We start from the raw sequence: 25679 nt of genomic DNA, 5'->3' as shown, positions 1-25679 counted from the left end.
CATCTGGAAGGATGTTAACTAAATGTTCTCAAAAGTTGCATTTTCATTGTGGAATTAAAGCTCATTCCACCTCTTTTCCTTTCCTTCTCCTCCTTCTTCCTCCTTTTCTTTAGTTACCTGTATTTTATATATTTTATTCCATAGCCATGTTTCAGTCTTAGAATAAAAAGATTAGAATTTATGTTTTAAAGTAACGATTGTTAAAATAGTAGTCTATAAACACATCCTTCTTTCCTCTTGGATGAGCCAAAGCTGACAGTTTTCCTTTTTTCAGGTATAAATCATTATTTACTCTGTGTGAGTTGGTGAGTGCTATTTACAAGGCTATTTTAAACTAACAAGCTTATTTTGGAAGGTTATGGTAGACTTAGAGGGAATTACAGGATTTGAGTTGGGCAGTGTCTTGGAAGCAGTGCCTGTTTTGATGGACAAGAGATGAAATGACTAAGTGCTTCTTTGGCTAAAAGAAATATAGATTCAAGCCTCTTTAGGTTTACAGTGGATCCAGGCAATCACCTTTTGCAAATGTTAATTAAAAATCTGCCTAAAGTAGTAAAACATGGGTATATCACTCTACACTTTTTCTCTGAGACCTTGAGCAAATAGGTTGAGGAATGAGTTAGACTTGATTAAAACCCTTAGGACTTAGAAGAGTGAGTGCTGAGGTGTTCCTTGGTTAAAAAAATAATAAATAAATAAATTTAAAAAACTTGGGCCAAATAAGATAGTATTTGCTATATAAATGAGACATGTGAGGTAACTTTCTGTGGAAACTGACTTTAAGCTGAAGTATGTTGGAGCACGGGTAGGATGCCCAAGGGAGCCATATGAACTGCACTGAAGCCTAGGGCAGGTGGTGGTGGTGGTGGGGTGCTGTGGTTGGAATTTCACTTGTTTCCAACATCTACTGTCAGGGTCCAGCCTATTGTCTGCTTCTTTGCTTTCTTTCCGTGTATAAAGGAACTTCTGGATCCAGCATTTCATGGACTGTTCTCCCTGTGCCTTAGAGAGAGATGAAGACACACCAGTCCTGAGGACCTATAGATACACTCTGGTGTTGAGGGTCTTGGTAAATGGCTTTCTCTGCAGGTTGGATCAGGAGCAGCAACATGGGAGCTGTGGGAAACCAAGTCTTAACAGAGCCAGGCTGGGTGAGCCCTCTGTTTGGAAACACTTCTGAGGTGTCAGAAGAATCTGGCATGGTTCAGGTTGGTTGCAGAGAATAGGTGCTTCTTCATTGACCTGGATTTGGTGGGGACTTCATAGACTAGAGCACAGGTTCCAGCATTGTAATTAAATGAACTACTTTCTAGAGTATACTGGGGCAATCCTAAGAGAGAATGGCTGAACTATCTATGTCTTGGCTGGTTAATAAGGGAGTTTTTGATGTTTGCATGAAAACATTAGCTATTTATTTATTTACTTTTGTTTTATTGCTGGGACCATTTTATTGTTAGGACTCTGTGCCTGTATGACTCACCATTCCCAGTGGTCATTGTTCTTTCCTCTATACAAAGGTGGGATACAGAGAAAGAGATAGACAGACAGAGGAGAGACACTTCAACACAATTCCACCACTTATAAAGCTTCTACCCTGCCCATGATACCATGTGGTGGCATAGGATTTGAACCCAAGACCTAGTACATGGTAACATGTGTGCCCCACTAGGTGAGCTACTTGTTAATTACAGAAATTACCAGTTTCTTCTATGAAAAAACATGCATGCAATTAATTGCATTAGTGCTACATGTGACAAACCATATCCCTGGTATCTGTATGCTAAGGTGATTTTTAAAAAGGCGGAGATGGGTCACATTTAGTCTGAGGTACAATTTACCTGGGAAATAAGATCAGAAGTGAAGTATCAGATCTAACACACTGGTGGAACCTTCTTTTATGTAGTAGGAATTTCCATCAAGAGTGCTTATGAATTATTTTCAGATGGTAACAGAAATGTAAATCTTGTTTTCTTGATAACTTATACTGCAAATTTATCAACTGCCAAACCTACAAAATAATTTATAACTTGGGTTATTCTTACTTCAGAATTTAACATAACTCAAAGTAGAGGTATGAAAGTTTGTCCACTAAGCTAGTTGTTTTTCCACTGAGAATAGAAATTGATAGAAAATTGACAGCAGAACTACCCTGATAAACAATGAACAGTTGATGGGAAAGTAATCTCAAATATTTAGAAAAATGAACTGCAGAAAAATTAGCACTAATTTAAATAAACAGACATTTATTGAACAATATGCTAGTTACTAGAAAAGAATGGGGCAAGGATGTAAAGATAGGCATGACACATTTGACATTTAAAACCAATATCACCAGTGGAATAGAACTGAGAGCCTGGAAATAAGCCCCCACACCTATGGACATCTAATCTTTGACAAAGGTGCCCAGACTATTACATGGGGAAAGCAGACTCTCTTCAAAAAATGGTGTTGGAAAAAAAATGGGTTGAAACATGCAGAAGAATGAAACTGAACCACTAAATCTCACCAAATACAAAAGTAAATTCCAAGTGGGTCAAGGGCTTGGATGTTAGACCAGAAACTATCAGATACTTAGAGGAAAATATTGGCAGAACTCTTTTCCGCATAAATTTTAAAGACATCTTCAATGAAACAAATCCAATTACAAAGAAGACTAAGGCAAGCTTAAACCTATGGGACTACATCATTAAAAAGCTTATGCACAGCAAAAGAAACCACTACCCAAACCAAGAGACCCCTCACAGAATGGAAGAAGATCTTTACATGCCACACATCAGACAAGAGGCTAATAACCCAAATAAATAAAGAACTTGTCAAACTCAACCACAAGAAAACAAATAACCCCATAAAAAATGGGGAGAGGACATGAACAGAATATTCACCACAGAAAAGATCCAAAAGGCTGAGAAACACATGAAAAAAATGCTCCAGGTCTTTGACTGTCAGAGAAATGCAAATGAAGATAACAATGAGATACTACTTCACTCCTATGAGAATGTCACACATTAGCAAAGGTAACAGCAGCAAATGCTGGAGAGGTTGTGGGGCCAAAGGAGCCCTCCTGCACTGCTGGTGGGAATGTAAATTGGTCCAACCTCTGTGGAGAACAGTCTGGAGAACTCTCAGAAGGCTAGAAATGGACCTACCCTATGATCCTGCAATTTCTCTCCTAGGGATATATCCTAAGGAACCCAACACACCCATCCAAAAATCTCTGTGTATATATATGTTCTTAGCAGCACAATTTGTAATAACCAAAACCTGGAAGCAACCCAGGTGTCCTGGCTGAGCAAGTTGTGGTATATATGCACAACGGAATACTACTCAGCTATTAAAAACGGTGACTTTACCGTTTTCAGCCAATCTTGGTCAATTCCAAATTATATTCCTCCATGAGGGTAATTTCTGGAACCATCTGTTCCACCCCAGTTCCATGGCTGCCAGTTCTTAGCAACATTGCCCCGCCAGATATTTGTCGGGATGCGGCATCATCTAAGTTCATTTCCCACGTCTACGCTCAAGCGGACCTGCCAATATACGCGGATATCTTCGCCCACCCTGTCCAATGCTTGATGGCTCATCATCCAATCTGGTCCCCTACGCCTACACTGAACTTCTCTCTTCCAGACTCTTGGAAACAGAGTTGGCAGTCAGCTGAGGTAAAGAACAAACACCTCATCACAGACCCCTGCAAGCGTCAACCCGGCTTTGACCTAGCACGATATGATTGGGCCCTCCTCAATCGCTATCGAACAGGCCATGGCCAGTGTGCCGCTATGTTCCATCGCTGGGGGGCCAGAGATGACCCGAACTGCCCCTGCGGCTACAGACAGACTATGACCCACATAGTCAACGACTGCCACCTCTCCAGATTCAAAGGAGGTCTCGAAACTTTACATTAGGCTCAACCTGACGCTGTTGACTGGCTACGGAAGAAGGGCAAACGCTAGAAGAAGAAGAAGCCAATCTTGGATGGAGCTTGAAACAATCATGTTAAGTGAAATAAGTCAGAAACAGAAGGATGAATATGGGGTAATCTCACTCTCAGGCAGAAGTTGAAAAACAAGATCAGAAGAGAAACACACAAGCAGAACCTGCACTGGAATTGGCATATTGCACCAAAGTAAAAGACTCTGAGGTGAGTGGGGGGAGAATACAGGTCTATAAAGGATGACAAAGGACCTGGTGGGGGTTGTATTGTTATATGGAAAAATGGAAAATGTTATGCATATAAAAACTATTGTATTTACTGTCGAATGTAAAACATTAATTTCCCAATAAAGAAATAAAAAAAAAGTACTGAGAGAGAAACCTCATAACATACTATATAAAATCGTTAAACCAACAAGAAGAAATATTGGAGAATTGAACCAGGACAAGAGTCCAGCTAAAAGCCCCCCAAAGTTTGAAGCACAAAATAATGAGGTCACCATCCAAACACTAGTTAAGGAAATCATCCCAGGAGTGAGTAAAGAGTTTGAAAGAATTGTCATCAGAAATGCAGAAACAACAAGTGAGACCCAGGAAGAAAACACTAATTATCTCAAGGTTATTAGAGAGCTGAAAGCTGAAATAGCTGCGCTAAGAACACAACTAGCTGTGCTAAGAACACAACTAGCTGAACAAGCTAAAACAGTATCAGAACAGGGTAACAAAATAGATGGACTCCAGAAAATAGTAGAAGGGAGAGAGAATAGAATAAATGAGGCTGAAGACAGAATTAGCAAGATCAGGGACGAATTAGAGACAACTAAAAAAGAAAGCGATCTCCACAACCTAGTCAACGCAATGAGTGCCACCCCCGCATGCTTCACTTCAGACTGTGTTCAGAGATGTCAGGTGTGGAATGACAACCCTTCAGCCTATATTTCCCCCAGTCTTGGAAACTCTAGGGTGGGGCTCACTTTCCTGCATGCTTCTCTCAATTCATACCAAATGATATTGCACCTGCCAATCTCAACCTAATCAACGCAAGGACTACCACCTCAGCATGCTTCACTTCAGACTGTGTCCAGAGACATCAGGCATAGAATGTCAACCTTTCAGCTTCATTACTTTCCTTTCATAGTATTCTCTAATTCCATTCCAGGTAGTTGACTTCCTAAAAAAGTCCCAAAACCTAGATATAGACCAGGTCCCCTGAGATAGAGCATATGTTCACACATATCCATAAACTAGGGCAAAATATATACCTGAAAGCAGAAGTACACAATAGTCTGCAGTGAGTACCCCACCAGGTCTTCAGTCATCCTTTATGGACCTGTATTCTCCCCCTACTCATCCACCCCAGAGTCTTTTACTTTGGTGCAATATGCCAATTCCAGTGCAGGTTCTGCTTGTGTGTTTCTCTTCTGATCTTGTTTTTCAACTTCTGCCTGAGAGTGAGATTACCCCATATTCATCCTTCTGTTTCTGACTTATTTCACTTAACATGATTGTTTCAAGCTCCATCCAAGATTGGCTGAAAATGGTGAAGTCACCGTTTTTAATAGCTGAGTAGTAAGTATTCCATTGTGCATATATACCACAACTTGCTCAGCCACTCATCAGTTGTTGGACACCTGGTTTGCTTCCAGGTTTTGGTTATTACAAATTGTGCTGCTAAGAACATATATATACACAGAGATTTTTGGATGGGTGTGTTGGGTTCCTTAGGATATATCCCTAGGAGAGAAATTGCAGGATCATAGGGTAGGTCCATTTCTAGCCTTCTGAGAGTTCTCCAGACTGTTCTCCACAGAGGTTGGACCAATTTACATTCCCACCAGCAGTGCAGGAGGGCTCCTTTGGCCCCACAACCTCTCCAGCATTTGCTGCTGTTACCTTTGCTAATGTGTGACATTCTCATAGGAGTGAAGTGGTATCTCATTGTTATCTTCATTTGCATTTCTCTGACAGTCAAAGACCTGGAGCATTTTTTCATGTGTTTCTCAGCCTTTTGGATCTCTTCTGTGGTGAAAATTCTGTTCATGTCCTCTCCCCATTTTTTTATGGGGTTATTTGTTTTCTTGTGGTTGAGTTTGACAAGTTCTTTATTTATTTGGGTTATTAGCCTCTTGTCTGATGTGTGGCATGTAAAGATCTTCTTCCATTCTGTGAGGGGTCTCTTGGTTTGGGTAGTGGTTTCTTTTGCTGTGCATAAGCTTTTTAATGATGTAGTCCCATAGGTTTAAGCTTGCCTTAGTCTTCTTTGTAATTGGATTTGTTTCATTGAAGATGTCTTTAAAATTTATGCGGAAAAGAGTTCTGCCAATATTTTCCTCTAAGTATCTGATAGTTTCTGGTCTAACATCCAAGCCCTTGACCCACTTGGAATTTACTTTTTTACTGTCACAGCTCCACTGCTTGGCCACCAAGGTAGAGATCTTCTCCTGAGTTTCCTCGTTAGTTCTCTACCCCTTTGTGCCAGTACAGTCCTCCTCTCCTTGCTCCCACTTCTGAGGGCATTATCAGTGGAGACTCTCCTCCTTTCAGCCATCTTCTTGTTTCTGAAAGAGACTGGAGGTGGTGTCTCAACTGGTAAACTGTCAGGCTGTTAGCAGCCACTTAATCTCCCTATGTTCCTCTCTGTCCTCAAGCAACATGTGTTTGTACTCACTGGTGATTTGGTGGGTTCCTGAAGTCGTTCTAGTCCCATCTTGTTGCAGTCCCAGGTGGTCTCCTTTGGTATTCCTAGTTGACCCAGTTGAGGAGAGGAGACAAACACAGCTGCTGTTGGTCTGTAGTCTCACCTCTGGAACTCAGTACTTTTCAAATTGCTGATCACTCTTGCCTGGATTGACTTGTATTTAAGTAAGGTAATTAAAGGGTTCACAGTTGTGGAAATTGACAGTTGTTTCAATAGTATTTTAACCCCTGAGTTGGAGCACAGTGCCTTAAAAGCTTCTTTTTGTTCTTTTTCTTCCCTGTAGGCTATGCGAGCCTGAGGGCTTTTAAACTATAAATTGGCTTCCTAATCACTGACTCCTGACCAAGAGATAAAGCAGGGTGGGGCAGAGATAATCCAGTGGTTATGCAAAGAGACTCACACAGCCCCACTGCTAGCCCACCGAGGTATAGATCTCCTGAGTTTCCTGGTTAGTTCTCTGTCCCCTGGTGTCAGCTCAGGGCCTTCCTGCCACTGCTTCAGATTCTGAGGGCAGTAGCAATGGAGACTCACAGTTGCATTTGGTGAGTCTCAGGGGGAGTCCTCTCCTCCCTTTAGCAGTCCCCTTGTTGGTGAAATAGGCTGGAGGTGGTGTCTTGACTGGTAAACTGCTGGACTGTTACCAGCCACTTAATATCTCCCTAGGCTCCTCTCTGTCCATGAACCATATGTGTTTGCACTCACCAGTGATTTGGTGGGTTCCTGAAGTTCTAGTCCTGTCTTGTTGCAGTCCCACATGGTCTCCTTTGGTACTCCTAGTTGATCTGGGAAAGGAGAGGAGAGAAACACAGCTGTTGCTGCTCTGTAGCCCTGCCTCCAGAAGTCCTCTGAACCAATAAATATTTTTTTTAAATGGGAGAGAGTGAGAGAGAGAGAGAGAGAGAGAGAGAGAGAGAAAGAGGTAGGAGTCCAGGTTTCTATGGAAGATTTTAAGCCCTGAAAGAATTTTCTCACTGGGCACAATTACTCACAACACCTAAACTACTTTAATCAATATTTTTTAATTAGCATTTTCCCTTGATTCATCTTCAAAAACTATGATCTCTTTTACTCTCTGTTCTAAGTTTCTCTGGCTTTTTCATCACAACAGGTTATCAGTCAACTGTTTAGAGAAAAAGGAATTTTTTTTGAACATTTATTTACCTGGCTTGGTTATTCATAATTTTACTGCCAGAGAATCTGAAAAGAGGTTTTCTGGAGACACAAAGAGAAGATTTGGGTTAATGGGAAGGCAAAAAGTAAGATCTGGCTTACTCTTCTGCTGCCAGGAACTGTTTCTTTTCATCTCCATCGTTTCTACTACTCTTGGGCTAACTATCACTTCCCAAAGCAGAAGTTGACTGCCTGGGTGTGGATCTTGGCTGTACTGTCTGCCAGTAGAGAGAAACTGGGCAGGTTACTTAGCTGCCCAGAGTTTAGGCTCATTCCAGAATATTTGGTTATACAGGTGTTCTTAATCTAATAAAACTATTGGGAAAGTGACATGGGGAATTATTACATTTCTTTGGCATGTAGTAAGTCTGAGTAAATACTAGCTCTTATTCTTATCTCAGGCACACCCTGAGGACACAAAGAACAATCACCACTAAGGGAAACATCAGGGCCCGAGGAAAGATGGCAGAAGCAGTTCTTGCCCAATCTAATGACAAAGAAAGGAAATGCCTAGAATCAGTGTGGCCTCAGTGCAATGGAGAGGAAGCTTCACTGCTTAGACAAGAGTCAGTCTGCTCATATTTTTTCCCAAGGCAGACAGTTACGGGAAGACACATCTTCCGGCATTTAGAAGTGAGAATGTTTTCCTCCTCATTGTGAGGCCTATTTTAAATACTTTGACTAATTAGGTGATGATTAAGTTATACTGCTCCCATATGCTTGTGCTTTCCTTGATGCAAATTATATCTGTCTGAAAAGTTGTAGGTGAATCTTGGAATCCTATAGGTAAAATATGTGTTTATAAGGGCATTCTTTAATACTCGGCACATAGTAAGCCATTGGATGTTTTGAATGGAAAATTATTTTGGAAATTAACCATAACACCAGTGAACATGTGAGCATTTACTGTGTGCTTCACATAATTATCTCATTTAATCTTATCAAGTTGGTGCTATTATTATTTCCAATGAGCTCTTTAAGAAACTCATGTCCGGAGAAGAATGAATCTGTGGATTCATCAAGGTTTCTCTCTGTTTAGATATTATTATTATTATTGTTATTATTATTGGGCATTCTTAGAAAAGAACACATCTTCAGGAGAAGTGGTAGAAATGACTTGCAATGAATTTCTAAATAGACAAGTATGTTAAAGAATCAGGAGGGACAGTGTATGGCTACCTGAGAATAGGAGCCAGGAAAAAGTATGGTGATAATCAGTGAATAATCATGGTCAGTAAAAGCGAGAGGAAGAGGAAGAAGAAGGACCTGAACCCACCAGCGAAAGAGAGTCTTTGAGCACAGTCATCAGTAAGTCTGAATGATACTGGCCTTTTCTTGATCTAAAGTGGCACCCCAGTTAGCCTGACCAACCTCATCTACCTTTGCCTCCTCTCAAGACTTCATGTCCCAATGCATGAAACAATGTTTTGCTGCCAATATGTACCATTTCTTTCCACATCTCTCCTTTTCTTGCATATGGTATATCCCCTATCTGAAATGCCCTTCTCTTCAAACAAACCCTTATTTGGGCCTATCCCCTTCTCAAGCACTTATAGTAGATGGACTCCAATTCCAATAACAATTTTACAAGATTGGCATTATTGTTTCTATTTTGTAGATCAGGATAAAAAAATTTGAACAGTTGGATCTAATGCTAGAGGGTAGGACTATTATAAATTATAAAGGATTTTCTCCTTTTCTATTTCTGAAATCCCCAGTTGCCATTAAGTTGCAGCACTGATGCCATTTCTTCTGTGACATCTTAATGGGAGAGATGTTTGCATGTTTTTGCAATAGTAACTTCCTTCTTCTTCACCTTCCAAGTAAGTCTCCCACATCACTAGTCATATTATATGCCCTTAATAAATTATTGTTGAATTAATGAATAAATTAATTAATGCTAAGAAGCTAATTTGTGAAGCTGTGAACTTCCTATCTTTGCCAGATTGATTCTGCCTCAGAGTATGTTCCCTCTCTGCATCCCACTCCAGTGTGATGAGAATTAACCAGAGGGAAGTAGGCTTTGGGGCTCCATGGCTAGCCATCTGGTTAATTCTCATCACATTGGAGTGGGATGCAAAGAGGGCACAAACTTTAAGGCTGCCTTCTGTATGTCTCCCAGAATCAGCAACCACAGCACCAAACTAAAGATGGTATAAAATGATGGGTTAGCCCTTTAAAATTTGACCTAGCAACAGAAATCTTTGGCTCTCCCAGTCCATACCCAGATTAACATCTTACTCAGCATAGACATGTTCTAAGTGCAATGGCTACCTTGGCTGATTCTCTTCCCCTTTGTCTTCTATAGGTAAGTGCCCAAGTCCCAACACTCACCTATAGTTTATTGTTTGTTTGCTTGCTTGCTTGCTTGTTTTATGGACTGAAACCTCAGGCATGTGTGATTTCACTGTCCCAGGTCACTTATTCATTCAGAGAGAGAAATGGAAAATGAATGGAGAGATACCACAGCCCCAGAGCTTCCTTGGTACAATGTACCTCCATGTGGTATTGAGGCTCATATCTGAGCTGCCCATAAAGTAAGGCTCACACCCCACCTCGTCAGCTATCTCTCCAGTCCTGCAGTTTTTGTTTTAACATAAGCAAAAGCAGTTTAGGCAATGGCACACTTGGCTGAATATACACATTACTGTGTATGAGGACCCAGGTTCGAGCCCCTAATCCCCACCCGCAAGGGAAAGCTTCATAAATGGTGGAGCAGTGCTGCAGGTGTCTTTTTGTCTCGCTCCCTCTTTATCTCCCCATCCTCTCTCAATTTCCTCCTGTCCTATCAAAAATAAAATAAAAAGTAAAAGTGCATCTTAAAACAAAAAACATAAACAGAAGCCCTTAGTCTTTAAAAGTCTTCCCCACATTTCTTATCGACAATTTCTCAGCTTCTCTATCAGTCTTTGACCTAACTTCTTTCAAATTCCATCTGCCTCTTCATATTCAAAATATGAAAAGACTTGTTTCCTATATGGTTATCTAGAAACTAGGAAGTTTAGATACTCCAAAAGGTTTGAGTTTCTCCCCCCAGTGACTGGCCAGAGATAAGTGATTATCCAGGTGCTGAGAGTGACATGTCTATACAATCATAGCAGCCACTGTGTTCTGAAGAGGCATTTTTTTTTCTTCCAGTGCTTTGACCTTAATGTGCAATGGCAATAAGTCACTTAAGTTTGATTCCCAGAGCTATTCTACAAGGAACATAGTCTCCTTGCCAGAATGACCATCTGTCCTGGCACATGCCAGTTGTCCCAGTATCAAATTGTCCCCCAGGTCTGTCTGCATTTGTCACAGACAGAAGTGGCTAGGGTTGAAGGGTGGAAGTTTTCCTACTCTCTTCTGTCTCCACAGCCAGCCCTAGTCTGCTAGTAGGAAACAGGCAGCTACTTGTGAATCATGTTGTATTGTGTATTTGGGGATGAGAACAGTCCCAGTCAACAAATCAAATGACTAAGCAGATATATACAAACACATTGGATCTTAGAAAGTTGAAAAATCTCAGGCCCAGGACTAGATAGAATGGACTAACGTTGGAGGGTTATGGGGAAGACATCCACGTCAAGATGGCCCCTGTCAGCAGGCAGGACAGACTCACCATAGAGGCACTTTCTTACAGCTTTCGGGAGACTCTGCTTTTTTTTTTTTTTCTTGACTAGAAATGTTATGTAAATACTTATGGAAGAGTCATTAACTGATTAACAGATGAGTATAAATGAGCTTGTATGATTAAATGATTAATACCTATTGTGAATAAGCAGAGCCCGAAGAGAATAGAGTCTGATGAAATGAGACTAAATATTGTGCCTCTATCATTATGAGGTTTCTAGGTAGATGCATGGCATCTCATTTGGGGAGGACTTTTTTCTTCTGTGATTTTGTCAGGGGCAGGGGAGAGAAGGGAGGAAATGACGAAGGGTGAGGGAAACCAAACTTTAGCCAGCCTGGCTAACCTGGACACATCACATTAATCTTCTCAGCAGTCCCTCGAGGAAATGGCTGTTTCTCCCACTTTAGAGATGAAGTGACAGGACTTGGAAGGGTCCAGCAAATTGCCTCAGATGGTAGGGCCATGGCTGGCAGCCAAAATAGATTCAGATCCCTTCCACCTTTCCACAAAGCTGGCTTTCCACAAGTGAAGAGACATTTCAAAGAAAAGTGTAACTTGTTCTTGGAAAAACCGTAAGAGCTGGTGATGACTATAAAGATGACAAGAAGCAAATTGGAGCTGGTGAGTGAAATGTGGAGCTGATGATAGTGATGACCATTTTAAGTATTATGTGAAGCCAGGCACTGGCCGGGGGTGTAGCTCACTTGGATAGTGCACTGCTTTGCTCTGTGCACAACCGCATAACCCAGGTCCCAGTCTGGCCCCCAGGGCACTGAAAGAAGCTGTGGTATGTCTTTCACTCTCATTTCCTTTCTGTCTCTATCTAAAAGAAAAAACAAAAACAAACAAACAAAAAACTAAATTGAACTAAATCAGGCACTGAGCTAAGCTTTTCACATTTCTTAATTTCATTTAAATAAATTCCCTTGTAGTAGGTAGTATAGAGTCTCTCTCTCTCTCTTTCTCTCCTTGCGTGTGCTCTCTCTCTCTCTCTCTCTCCCCTTCTCCCTTTGTCTTTTCTCAAGTGGAAACTGTAGCTGAGAGGTTGTCTCTCTTGATGGAAAATCTTGTGTTCATGGCTCCTGTGCCCACTGTCCCCTTGTCTCTTTACATTGGGCTCAAGAACAGTCCAAAACTGTCAACTTGAGCCTAATGTCAAGAGGCTTGAGCTGGGGATGTGACTTCATGATGTGTCCTGGGTTTGATCACAAGAAAGACAACAAAATAGAATGACTTGGATGGTAATGGGTGGAGCAGTGCTTTAGTCATTCTCCCACAAGTGAAAAAAAAAAAGGGGGGGAGTGACTGGAAATCACTTGCTCTGGAAGCAAAACTGGAGCTGAATTTTTACTTGCTCTCCACTAGGCTCTAGTTTAGAAAAAAAAAAAGCCTGAGTAGTTTACTACTTTAAAAACAAGATGAGCAGTCAAAAAAAAAAAAAAAAAAAAAAAAAGAACTCCTAAAGTCTAGTTAAAAAAAAAAATTGAATATTCAATACACAGTATGAATCTTTTGGAGGCTTGAAGGTGGGGGGACCCATTCAAAGAAATTCAATGTGAAGTCCCGGAAATCAGGTGGTAGCAGGTGGTGCAAAGTGCAAGGACCGGCATAAGGATCCTGGTTCGCGTCTCCAGCTCCCCACCTGCAGGGGAGTCGCTTCACAAGCGGTAAAGCAGGTCTGCAGGTGTCTATCTTTCTCTCCCTCTCTGTGTCTTCCCCTCCTCTCTCAATTTCTCTCTGTCCTATCCAACAATGACTACAACAATAAAAACAACCAGGGCAACAAAAGGGGATAAATAAATAAATAAATAAATATTAAAAAAAAAAAGAAAGAAATCCAAGGTGAGGCTGAAATGCTTAAATACAAATTGTTTCCCTAGGGATGGCATGGATACCAAATATAGAAAAATTTCACTTGGGAAATGCACATCAAATGAATGAATTCAAAATGGATTGCAACTCAAAGGACAAAAATTAATATAGACATCAGCTTTGGGGTAGGGGAATTCTTCATTCTTCTCTGTTCTGGTTTTCAGTATGAGCATTCCCAATTTAGGATTTTTTGATGTTGTGATGGTGCAGATGTGATCTGCGTCCTGTAGACACTGACAAAATGTTGTCTCCTGAGGCTGGGCAGTGAGAGTGAATGAGCCAAAGTTCATAATCAGCATTGCTGACTTAGGATTGGTTTACAGGGGTATGACCCAGTGGTAAGTCAAGGAAGATCTGTAGTGCCCTCACTGAAGTTCTAGAGTACTAGGGATACTTTGGAACATCCCCTGATAACCTCAACTTTGGAAAATTTTGTCCTTCCTCCAGGGTCTTTTCTCCCTCATTAGACGTCAAACCTGTCTTTTGGGACAGTTTTCGTGCTAATTTATCAGATGAAAATATCCACACAGATACTTTTTTTTGTTTGTTTGTTTCTTTGTCTGCCTCCAGGGTTATTGCTGGGGCTTGGTGCCTGCACTATGAATCCACTGCTCCTGGAGGCTATTCTTTGCCTTTATGTTGCCCTTGTTGTTTATCATTGTTATTATTGTTGTCATTGTTGTTGGCTAGGACAGAGAGAAATGGAGAGAGGAGGGGAAGACAGAGAGGAGCTGAGAAAGATAGACACCTGCAGACCTGCTTCACTGCTTGTAAAGCGACTCCCCTGTAGGTGGCGAGCCTAGGGGCTTGAACCAGGATCCTTGTGCTGGTCCTTGTGCTTTGTGCCATGTGGACATAATATGCTGCTTTACTACTTGTCCTTCTCACACAGATACTTACAAAAAAAATCTTTTAAAAATTGTTATTGAATAGAGATTGACAGAAATTGAGAGAAGAAGAGGAAATAGAAGTAAAGAGACAGAGAGACACTGCAGCCCTGCAATACCACTTGTGAAACTTTTCCCCTGCAGGTGGGCATCAGGGGCTTTCACTTCAGTCCTGTGCACTATAATGTGTGCACCTAATGAGGTACACCACCACCTGGTTCCCCCATACAAGTACTTTGCAGGCTTCTATTTTACATTGAAACCAGGGCCACTTCAGCCTTCAAATATCCATGTTGGATGTTTTCAGACACAGGCAATTGGTAAGAAGCAGTTTATGGGAGCATAGATTTGTGGAAGGCTTGGCAACTCCTTAGAAGGGATGGACCATCATAGCTGGGTTGGGGACACATGGTGCTGTCGCAAGGCAGTTTGGTATAGTGGGGATACAGCAGACTTGTTTTGGGACATAATCATCCCAAGATGCCCACATGCACTAACCTCTGCTCTTCGACAATAATTTAGCTCACTGGTGCCAGTCTTCTTTTCTCTGTTTGATAAGGACCTAACAGTTCAGAAGTCCCTTTGCCCCAAACTCTTGAGCTTCTGGAAGGCAAGAGTGCTTCTCACTTCTTTGGAGCCAATACCTTATCCATGAGAGGCTCTTAATGTCAGAAATCATCTCTCAATTTAGGTATATTCCAAGGATTGCAATATTCTTGCCTTTAGGTTCATGATTAGTCAACAATTTGTTCTACTTTATAACTTAACTCCTTTTCAGCCACTAGGTTCCAGACACTACCATGATGCCAACCTGACTTCCCTGGGCAAACGACCCTACCAAAATGTCCTGGAGTCCCATATCCTGAGAGCCCTGCCCCACTAGGGAAAGAGAGACAGGCTGGGAGTATGGATTGACCTGCTAATGTCCTTGTTCAGTGGGGCAGCAATTTCAGAAGCCAGAACTTCCACACTCTGCATCATATAATGATCCTGTGTCCATACTCCCAGTGGGATAAAGAATAGGAAAGCTATCAAGGGAACAGATGGGATATGGAGTTCTGGTGGTGGGAATTTTGTGGAAATGTACCCCTCTTATCCTATGGACTTGTCAGTGTTTCCATTTTATAAATAAAAGAGAAAGAAAGAAAGAAATCATCTTTCTCCAAATGAGCGACTGACTCTGTTATCTGAGTCACCCTTAGATCATTGTAGTTAACACCTGATATTTTCCCCCTTCCTTTTGACTTTTCTTGAATCTATGAGTTTTCATACATTTTGTCACATATATCATTGAAGTCTGCTCATGCCATAAGTCAGTGTGTCAAAATCAAGTGCTCATATTCATAAGATTGGAGCAAATGCTTAGCTGGTCATATTCATTTATTTTACCACACTACTGCTAAATTCTGGCTTTGGTAGTGCTGGGGATTTGAACCTGGGACCTTTAATGTCTTTGGCATGAATCTCTTTCTGTATAACCACTATACTATCTTCCTAACCTACTTTGTCATATTTAGAGCCCTACTTTATTTTATTTATTGGATAGAGACAGTGAGAAATTGAGACAGGAGGGACATAGAGACCTGATTCACAGCTCAAGAAGCTTCCTTCCTGCAGGTAGGGAGGGAGTGTTTGGACCCATATTCTCAACATTTGTAACAAATGCTCTCAGTGGTCTGCTTTCCTGTCTGGCTCTTCAAACCTCCATTAAACAGACATGATAACATTGTGACAGAGGATTTAATTCCACATCTGCTAACTAATTTTTTGTGAACCTCCTTTTTGTAACATTACACTGGAATAAAAGACACGTTTAGATAGCAAACAGTTTTGTACACTTTCCCCTGAAATTAGCATCTATCATCTTCTTAATTTTCTATGCTGAACTAAACTGGAAATCTCTACTCAAGCTGACCCCCTCCCCCCACCCACACACACACTGCAGTGTTCTGATGGCTATGGATGTCTTTAAGCTTTGGGTTTTTCACTATTTGTAAATAAGGCTGAGAGATGGCTGTCCCCTAACAACCCCCACCCCCACACACATACTCCAAGGGACGAGGCACAATTAAGTGGAAAAGTAGGGCACAACTGCATGAGGGGACCTGGTCCCCTGTTCCCGGAGCAGGAGAGCAGGTAAATCAGAGCCTGGTTGGTGCCCAGTGTTGGCGGTGTTCTCCCTGTCACTGGGGTTAGGAGGCAGCTGAAGCCAGGTGGGCAAGGAGCGAGCGGCTGTGCTCTCTCTGAGGTAGCCAGATGGCAGGGAGCTGCCTGCTGGGCAGGAGAATGGCCAGCCTAGGCATGGGCACTTTTTTTTTCTTTTTTTTGCTGGAATTTGCTCTCTGTTATCAGGGTGCCAGGTGACATGGGTCATCTTCCACTTCCAGCCAAGTTATAGGACAACAGGAGAAATCGACCACCTGGCCAAGACACCTCAGTGAACAGCCCCCACGTGGGCCAGGCTGCCAGGGCCACTCAGAGAACAAAACTCTGTTTTGTCTGGCCCTCAAGGGCTCCTCTTGCACCGTCCTATGTAGCAGCAATGTGGCTGCATGTGGGCCTTTACAGGGTGAACGTCAAGTTCATTTACCAGCTGAACCTCCCGGCTAAACCTGGGGGTAGCTCACAGTTATGCAGTAACTATAACCCCATCACACCTGATGCCCAACAAAGTACTTCTCTGCACCATCTGCTCCGTCACGAGTGTGGTATGTGAGTTGCTGTTGACTTGAGCAGAAGCAATCAAAATGACTTACAACTGAAATTTAAAAAGTAGCCTCAAAAAGAGAAAGGCAGGTATGGAGGTAGACACAGCAGTGCTGTCTCTTCTGGTGATCCAAGCTAGGTGGTTTGGAGCAGGAAAGGAAGGGTTGCAGGTAGAGCTACCTCACATCCAGTTTACTTCCAAGATGAAAAATCTCTATCCTTACAGCGGGTCCGGAGTGGTGCACTTGGTTGAATGCACACATCACCATGCCCAAGGATCTGGGTTCAAGCCTTTGCTCTTCACCTACAAGGGGGAAGCTTGATGAGCAGTGAAGCAGGGCTGCAGGTATCTTTCTTTCTTGCTCTCTATCCTCCCCATCCCCGCCTCTTGATTTCTCTGGCTCTATCCAATAAGTAAATATTAAAGCAAACAAGCAAACAAAAACAAAAGCCCCAGCCTTTTACCACTCTTGAATAGCCTCATCAGTTCTCAGAGACTGGCATAGACTATAAATAGCCTTAGAATCAGAATTTGGGAGAGGAGTTTTATTACTCAGTTTGGCCCCCTCCCTTTAGGGAACTGAGGTACAGGACAGTGCTTGGCATTTGTAATAGGCTTCCCCCAACCCCAGGTCTTATTAATTACACTCATCAATGCTTGCATGCTAGGGGCTACCTTTCTCCCCATCCCTGCCAGTAACTTGAAAAAAAAGCCCCCGTGTTATGCAAAATAGTGCCAAAGAGAAAGAAAGGATGGTCAGTTCTCCACATAGAAGCTATAAATTTGCAGGGGTAGATAACATAATGGTTATGCTAAGAGGTTATGCCTGAGGCTCCAAAGTGCCAGTTTCAATCCCATCCACCATCATAAGCTAGAGCTAAGCAGTGCTCTGGTTAAAAAAAAAAAAAAAAAAAAAGGAAAGAAAGAATTTCAGCATCAGGTGGTGGCGGTGCACCAGGGAGAATTATATTTCCATGCAGGATGGCCTAAGTTCAATCCCCCACCCCACTTACAGAAGTGTAGAGCAGTGATGTAGGTGTCTTTTTTTTTCTTTCTCCTTTTCTCTCCCCCTTTAATTCTTTTCCTTTTTGCTCTATTTTAAAAAATAGTTTTTTTTCATACTATTTTAATGAGAGAGATGCAGAAAGAGGTAGAGAGAGAATAAAGATCAGAGCACTGTTCAGTTCTGGCTTATGGTGGTGCTGAGGATTGGATTTACCTTAAAGCATCATGAATGAGAGTCTTTTGCATAACCCTTGTGCTATCTCGCTATCTCCCTAGTCCTCTCTTCTCCTTTTTCCTTATCTATTTCTCTCTATTGCTATAAAAAAGAGGAAGGAAGGATAAAGGAAAGAAAGAAATAAAGAAAGAAAGAAAGAAAGAAAGAAAGAAAGAAAGAAAGGAAGAAAGAAAGACTACAGGGAGTGGTGGAGTTACTATGCACTAAGCCTCAGCAATAACCCTAGTGGCAAAATACTACTACTACTACTGCTACTGCTGCTACTGCTGCTACTACTACTACTACCACTACTACTACTGCTACTACTGCTGCTACTACTACTACTGCTGCTACTGCTGCTACTACTACTACTACCACTACTACTGCTGCTACTACTGCTGCTACTACTACTACTGCTGCTACTGCTGCTACTACTACTACTACCACTACTACTACTGCTACTACTGCTGCTACTACTACTACTGCTGCTACTGCTGCTACTACTACTACTGCTGCTACTGCTGCTATACTACTACTGCTGCTACTACTGTTACTGCCACTACTACTACTACTGCTACTACTACTACTGCTACTGCTACTGCTACTACTACTACCACTACTACTACTGCTGCTACTGCTGCTACTACTACTACTGCTGCTACTACTACTACTACTGCTACTGCTACTACTACTACTGCTACTGCTACTGCTACTGCTACTACTGCTGCTGCTACTACTACTACAGCTACTACTACTACTACTACCACTACTACTACTACTACTAAATACAGAGAATTGTGAACTTCATTTGATCTGAACACCTAGATTCTAGGTAACAAAGCACCAGGAAGGAGTTTGGGAAATCTTGGCTTTGGGTGACTATTCAGTTCTCAGAGCAGTTTGATTCTCCATCCTTTGAGATCAGTTCATTGTTTTCCCAATCACATCTTTAAGCATCTGGAGAACAAATGTGCACTTAGAGCCTATGGTGAAGAACCTTCAGTTTGTTTGTTTATATTACTACCAGGGCTATCGATAGGGCTCAGTGACAGCACTATGAATCCACCACTCCCAGTAGCCAGTAGCCATTTTTCCTTTCCTTTATTTTTCCTTTCCTTTCCTTTTCTTTCCTTTCCTTTCCTTTCCTTTCCTTTCCTTTCCTTTCCTTTCCTTTCCTTTCCTTTCCTTTTTCCTTCCCTTCCTTTCCTTTTCCTTTTCCTTCCATTCCCTTCCCCTTCCTTTCCTTCCCTTCCCTTCCTTTCCTTTCCCTTCTCTTCTCTTCCCTTCCCTTCCCTTCCCTTCCCTTCCCTTCCCTTCCCTTCCCTTCCCTTCCCTTCCCTTCCCTTCCCCTTCCCCTTCCCCTTCCCCTTCCCCTTCTCCCTTCCCTTCCCTTCCCCTTCCCCTTCCCCTTCTCCTTCTCCCTTCCCTTCCCTTCCCTTCCCTTCCCTTCCCTTCCCTTCCCTTCCCTTCCCTTCCCTTCCCTTCCCTTCCTTTCCCTTCCCTTCCCTTCCCCTTCTCCCTTCCCTTCCCTTCCCTTCCCTTCCCTTCCCTTCCCTTCCCCTTCCCCTTCCCCTTCTCCCTTCCCTTCCCTTCCCTTCCCTTCCCTTCCCTTCCCTTCCCCTTCCCCTTCTCCCTTCCCTTCCCTTCCCCTTCCCCTTCTTCCTTCCCTTCCCTTCCCTTCCCCTCCCTTTCTTTCCCTTCCCTTCCCTTCCTTTCTCTCTCCTCTCCTCTCCTCTCCTCTTCTCTCCTTTCCTCTCCTTTTTTTTTCTATTTTTTTTATAGGACAGAGAGAAAGAAACTAAGAGAGGAGGTGAAGACAGAGAGAGAGGAAGACACCTTCAGACCTGCTTCACTACTCATGAAGCTTCCCCTCTGCAGGGGAGTAGGGGCTCAAAACTCTGGTCCTCAAGCATTGTAACATGTGTACTCAACTTGATATGCCACCACCTGGCTTCCTCCTTCATAGGTTTTACTCCACCTAAGAATAGTACTGAAAATGGGGGCAATTCCATGACCTCCTCAGGTATTAATTATACTGCCTGGGAATAAAGAGACTTCTTTGCATCAGGATCACAGGAGCTGCAGAAGCATGAGGAAGCTGATCACAGAAGCTGCAGAAGCATGAGGAAGAAGTTTCCAGGGAACAAACCTTCAGTCCAGCAGAGCTCAGACCCAATGCACCAAGACCTCAATGTGTGCACCTAGGAGGTGGCCAGGCTCTGAACCCAGGGAGGTGGAGAGAAAGGGCAGAGGACTCTTGCATCCCAGCAGAAGGACTAATACAAGGAAAAGCCAGGGTGCAGGTAAGCAAAGAACAGACTAGCCTTGGACCATGTTTCTACTTGTGTAAAACGTGTTTTCTCTATATACAGTGGATGAATAGAATCACTGTGTTTATCTTTCCCAGTCTCTCTTACTTCACTAAGCATAACCCTCTAGGGCCATCCATATTGTTGAAAGTGAAAAAAAAACATGTTTAATAATCTTTTTATAGCTGAGTGATATTACCCTATCTATGTCGTTATACTTATCATCTGCTGATGGGCACTTAGATTGTTTCCTCTACTTGGCTATTATACATAATGCTACAATCAACATAAAGGTGCATGTATTTTTATTATTTAATAAGTAACTTAACAGAGTTTTAGAAAATTGTAGGATTTCACTGCCATGTTATTGTATTGTGCATGTTAAGTCACAGTTCGACTAAATCATCCCAGGTTGGGGACATGTGACTTTGGTGGAGTGTGTATATATTTTTTCTCTTTTCCATTTATATCTATATTTATTTATTTTTACAGATTAAATGGTGTGTGTGTTCTTTAAATAAATATCTAGTTAGAGTAGATAGCATGATGATCATGCAGAGAGACTCTCATGCCTGAGGCTCCGAAGTCCCAGGTTCAACCCCCTGTACCACCATAATCCAAAGTTGAGCAGTGCTCTGGTAAAATGAATGAATGAGTAAATAAATAAATAAATAAACAAACAAATATCCAGAAGTGGAATAGCTGGATCACATATTATTCCTATTCTTATTTTTCTGACGAATCTCCTTACTGTTTTTCATGGTAGTCATACCTTGTACCAGTAGTTACCAGAGTTCCCTTTTCTCTACAGCCTCCCCAACCCTTGATCCTGTCACTTTGATAGCTGCAATTTTCACAGGTGTGATTCAACATCTTTTGTTTTACATTTCCATAATAATAAGAGGTGAGTAGCTCTTGGTGTACCTGCTGGCGATCTATATGTCTTCTTTGAAGAAATATTTATTCAGTGACCAGTTTCTAGCCATACTGCTTAGGTGTTCTTGTGTGCTTTTTTTGTTTGCTGTTGCTGATTTGTATGAGTTTATATATTTTGGAAAATACCCCCTTGTCAGATATATAATGTGCAAATATGTTTTCTCATTCAATAGACTTGCCTTTTTTAATCTGTAGATGGGTTCTCTCACTATGTAGAAATTTTTACTTCTATGTGGTTCTGTTTATTTATTTTTTATTTCTGCTCTTTTATTTCTTTTTTTTATTTCTCTATTGGGAGATTAATGGTTTACAAGTGACAGTAAATATAATAGTTTGTACATGCATAACATTTCCCACATAACAATACAGTAAATACAATAGTTTGTAAATGCATAACATTTCCCAGTTTTCCATATAACAATGCAACCCCCAATGAGTCCTTTGTCACCCTGTTCCAGGACCTAAACTCTCCCCCCTACTCACCCCAGAGTCTTTTACTTTGGTGAAATACACCAACTCCAGTCCAAGTTCTGCTTAGTTCTTCTAATCTTGCTTTTTACTTCTGTCTATAGTGCAATCATCCCATATTCATCCTTCTGTTTCTGACTTAACATGATTTCTTCAAGCTCCTTCCAAGATAGGGTGAAAATGGTGAAATCATCATTTTTAACACCTGGGTAGTATTCCATTGTATATATAGATTACAACTTGCTCAGTCACTCATATGTTGTTGAAACCTGGGTTGCTTCCAGGTTTTAGCTATTTCAAATTGTGCTACTATGAACATAGCTAAAGACAGATCTTTTTGGATGGGTGTGTTTTGTTCCTTAGGATATATCCCCTGGAGAGAAATTGCAGGGTCATAGGGTAGATATACTTCTAGCCTTCTGAAGATTTCCCAGACTACTCTCCACAGAGTTTGGACCAACTGACATTCCCACCAGCAATGCAGGAGGGTTCCTTTGTCCCCACAATGGTGTTGGAAAAAAAGGGTTGAAAAGTGTGGAAGACTGAAACTGAACCACTATATTTCACCAAACACAATGTAAATTCCAAGTGGGTGAAGGACTTGGATGTTAGACCAGAAACTATCAGACACTTAGAGGAATATATTGGCAGAACTCTTTTCCATCTAAATTTTAAAGACATCTTCAATGAAAAGAATGCAATCACAAAGAGGACTAAGACAAGAATAAACCAATGGAAATACATAAAATTAAACTGCTTCTGCACAACAAAAGAAACTAATACCCAAACAAAGAGACCCTTCACAGAATGGGAGAAGATATTTACACGCTATACATCAGACAAGAGGCTAACAACCAAAATATATAAAGAGATTGACAAACTCAAGAACAAGAAAACAAATGACCCCTTCCAAAAATTAGGAGAGGACATGAGCAGAATATTCAACACAGAAGAGATTCAAAAAGCCAAGAAACACATGAAAAAATTCTCCAAGTCTTTGTCAGAGAAATGCAAATAAAGACAACAATGAGATACCACTTCACTCCTGTGAGAATGTCATATACCAGAAAAGAGAGCAGCAACAAATGCTGGAGAGGTTTGCTTCTGTTTTTCTTAGCATTGGAATCAAATCCACAGAAGCATCACTATAACTGGCATTAAAGAAGTTACTACTTACATTTTCCACTATGTACTATTTCTGGCCTCACATTAGGATCACCAGTAAACTTTGAATTTGTGTATGTATGTGGCAGAAGAGTGGGCTCATTTCATTCTTGTGACTATTCAATTTTCACAATGTCAATTATTTAAAAGACCTTACTTTCCTCCATAGTATGTTCTTGGATTTTTTATTATGACTTTTAAAACACCTTTTATTTATAAAAAGGAAACATTGACTAAACCATAGGATAAGAGGAATACAACTTCATACAATTCCCACCACCTGAAATCTGTATCTCATCCCCTGATAGCTTTCCTATTTTTTATCCCTCTGGATTATGGACCCAAGGTCATTGTGGGATGCAGAAGGTGGAAGGTCTGGCTTCTGTAATTGTTTCCCCGCTGAACATGGGCGTTAACAGGTCAATCCATACTCCCAGCCTGCCTTTCTCTTTCCCTAATGGGGAAGGCCTCTGGGGAAGCAGAGCTCCAGGACACATTGGTGGGGTTGTCTGTCCAGGGAAGTCTGGTTGGCACCATGCTAGCATCTGGAACCTGGTGGTTGAAAAGAAAGTTAGCATACAAAGCCAAACAAATTGTTGAGCAATCATAGACCTAAAGGCTGGAATAGTGCAGATGAAGAGTTGGGGGGGGTCCTCCATTTTGTAGATAGCTAGTAGGCATATTTTAGTTATATTCCAAAGGGCCTGTGGCTATACTAGTTTTTTTTTCTTTTTCTTTATTCCCTTGAGCCTGAAATCTGATATGCAGGTGGATCCAAGTTATTGTCTGGGAATATGATGACATGGCTGGATAAAGGACCAGAAAGCTGGATCAGAGAAGAGAGTAGCTCCCAAATATGGGAAAGGCATATAAATATTGTTGACTGCAACCCCCTTGATTTGATGTGATCTGGGGCCCATATTTAGCTTAGGAGCATATGTGACCTCTGCATCCCTGTAGATTTGAGCTCACATTCTGTACTCATGAGTAGGAACATTCTAAGCTGCCCCATCTTCCTTATTCCAATATCAGCCCTTCTGCTATTCCAATACCGACCCATCTTCCTCAGGTGTAGCATAGAGTATGTTGTCCATCCTCCCTTTGGAGGATGGAACATTCTCTACCATTGTTGATCCAAGTTGAGGGCAAGGTCCTATAGGGACTCACAAAGGGGTATATTGTGTTGTTCCTGATAGAAATGACTGATAACAATGGAGAGAGGAATTTATTCGAGGTCTAGGCTCATCATGTCTGGGAGTCTCAGGACTTTCCGATTAGGGCCCCAGCTGATGGGGTGGACTAATAGTGACTAAAGAGTCATCATTAAAGTATGCCAGTCTCTTGCCCTTATTCAGCTTTTGCAGTCCTTGCTTTGATAGGGTTAGCTTTGGAGTGAGTGAGAGAACTGTAATAGGAAGTAGGTGAGGAGGGTATCTAAGTCTAAGTAGACACTATTTCATTATGAACTTGATACTGACTCATTATAGACTATTGCTTTTTTTTTTTGCTTTCACATATATATTTTCCCTTAATTTATGGATACATGTGAACATATGCTTTATCTCAGTGGACCTGGTCTATATCTAGGTTTTGGGACTTTTTTAGGAAGAGAATCAATGGAATCGAATTAGAGAATACTACGAAAAGAAAGGTCTCACCTGAGTAATGAGGCTGAAGGGTTGGCATTCCATGCCTGATGTCTCTGGACACAGTCTGAAGTGAAGCATGCTGAGGTGGTAGTCCTTGCATTGATTAGGTTGAGATTGGCAGATGCAATATCATTTGGTATGAACTGAGAGAAGCATGCAGGAAAGTGAGCCCCACCCTAGAGGTTCCAAGACTGGGGGAAATACAGGCTCTATAGAGGAAGTGGAAGGTTCCTGTGTCTTAGGGTTTAAGAAGACAATAAATAGTTATTGCTATAATCACATTACTTGGCAATTGAGTTAACTTTGAAATATCCCTTTGTTAGGATTTGCTGTATTATACATAACATCACCATAATTTATGCCCTTTGACATTATTTGTATATAGCTGTGCCACAGGTTGCTTCTGTTCTCCCTGGTCTAAGCTTTTAAGAGAATCAACATATCAAAGACTCAGCCTGTATATTAAAAAGATTCAGTCTGTGCTTTCAAAAGTTTGAGACATCCAATCAATTTTTTCCCTCTCATATTGATTAAATAGTTATTTATATGACTACAAATTGATAGGAGTGTACATGAACACCATCCCCACCACCAAAAGACTGTGTCCCCTCCCCTCCCCTCCCCCACCCCATGAAGCCAAACATTAACCCTTACCCTCACCCTCAACCCAGGGTTTTTACTTTGGTGCCCTACTCCAAATTTAGTCAAATCCTGCTTTTAGTTTTCCTGTCTGTTAGTCTTTCTCAACTTCTGTTTATGAGTGGGATCATCCCATACTCATCTTTATCTTTCTGACTTAGCTCACTTAACATAATTCCTTCTAGCTCCACCCAAGATGCATCAGAAAAGGTGGGTTCATGGTTCTTAATAGCTACGTAGTATTCCATTGTGTATATATACCACAACTTTCTCAGCCACTCATCTGCTGTTGGGCACCTGGGTTGCTTCCAGGTTTTAGCTATTACAAATTGTGCTGCTATGAACATAGGTGTACACATTTCTTTTTGGTTGGGTGTTGTGGAGTCCTTGGGGTATATCCATAGGAGAGGAATTACTG

At 41.6% G+C, this 25679-nt stretch overlaps 1 long non-coding RNA gene across 1 annotated transcript; it reads left to right on the top strand.

Annotated features, from left to right (window-relative positions):
• The first annotated feature begins 20185 nt into the window (after positions 1-20185).
• On the top strand, positions 20186-23160 carry LOC132539009 (uncharacterized). Its single transcript, XR_009550322.1, has 3 exons — positions 20186-20399; positions 21217-21309; positions 22173-23160. It is a non-coding gene; the product is annotated as an uncharacterized LOC132539009 (long non-coding RNA).
• The last annotated feature ends 2519 nt before the right edge of the window (positions 23161-25679 follow it).

This window comes from Erinaceus europaeus, chromosome 6, assembly GCF_950295315.1.
Source record: "Erinaceus europaeus chromosome 6, mEriEur2.1, whole genome shotgun sequence".
Taxonomy (NCBI): Eukaryota; Metazoa; Chordata; class Mammalia; order Eulipotyphla; family Erinaceidae; genus Erinaceus; species Erinaceus europaeus.
This window is presented reverse-complemented; position numbering and strand designations above follow the sequence as displayed.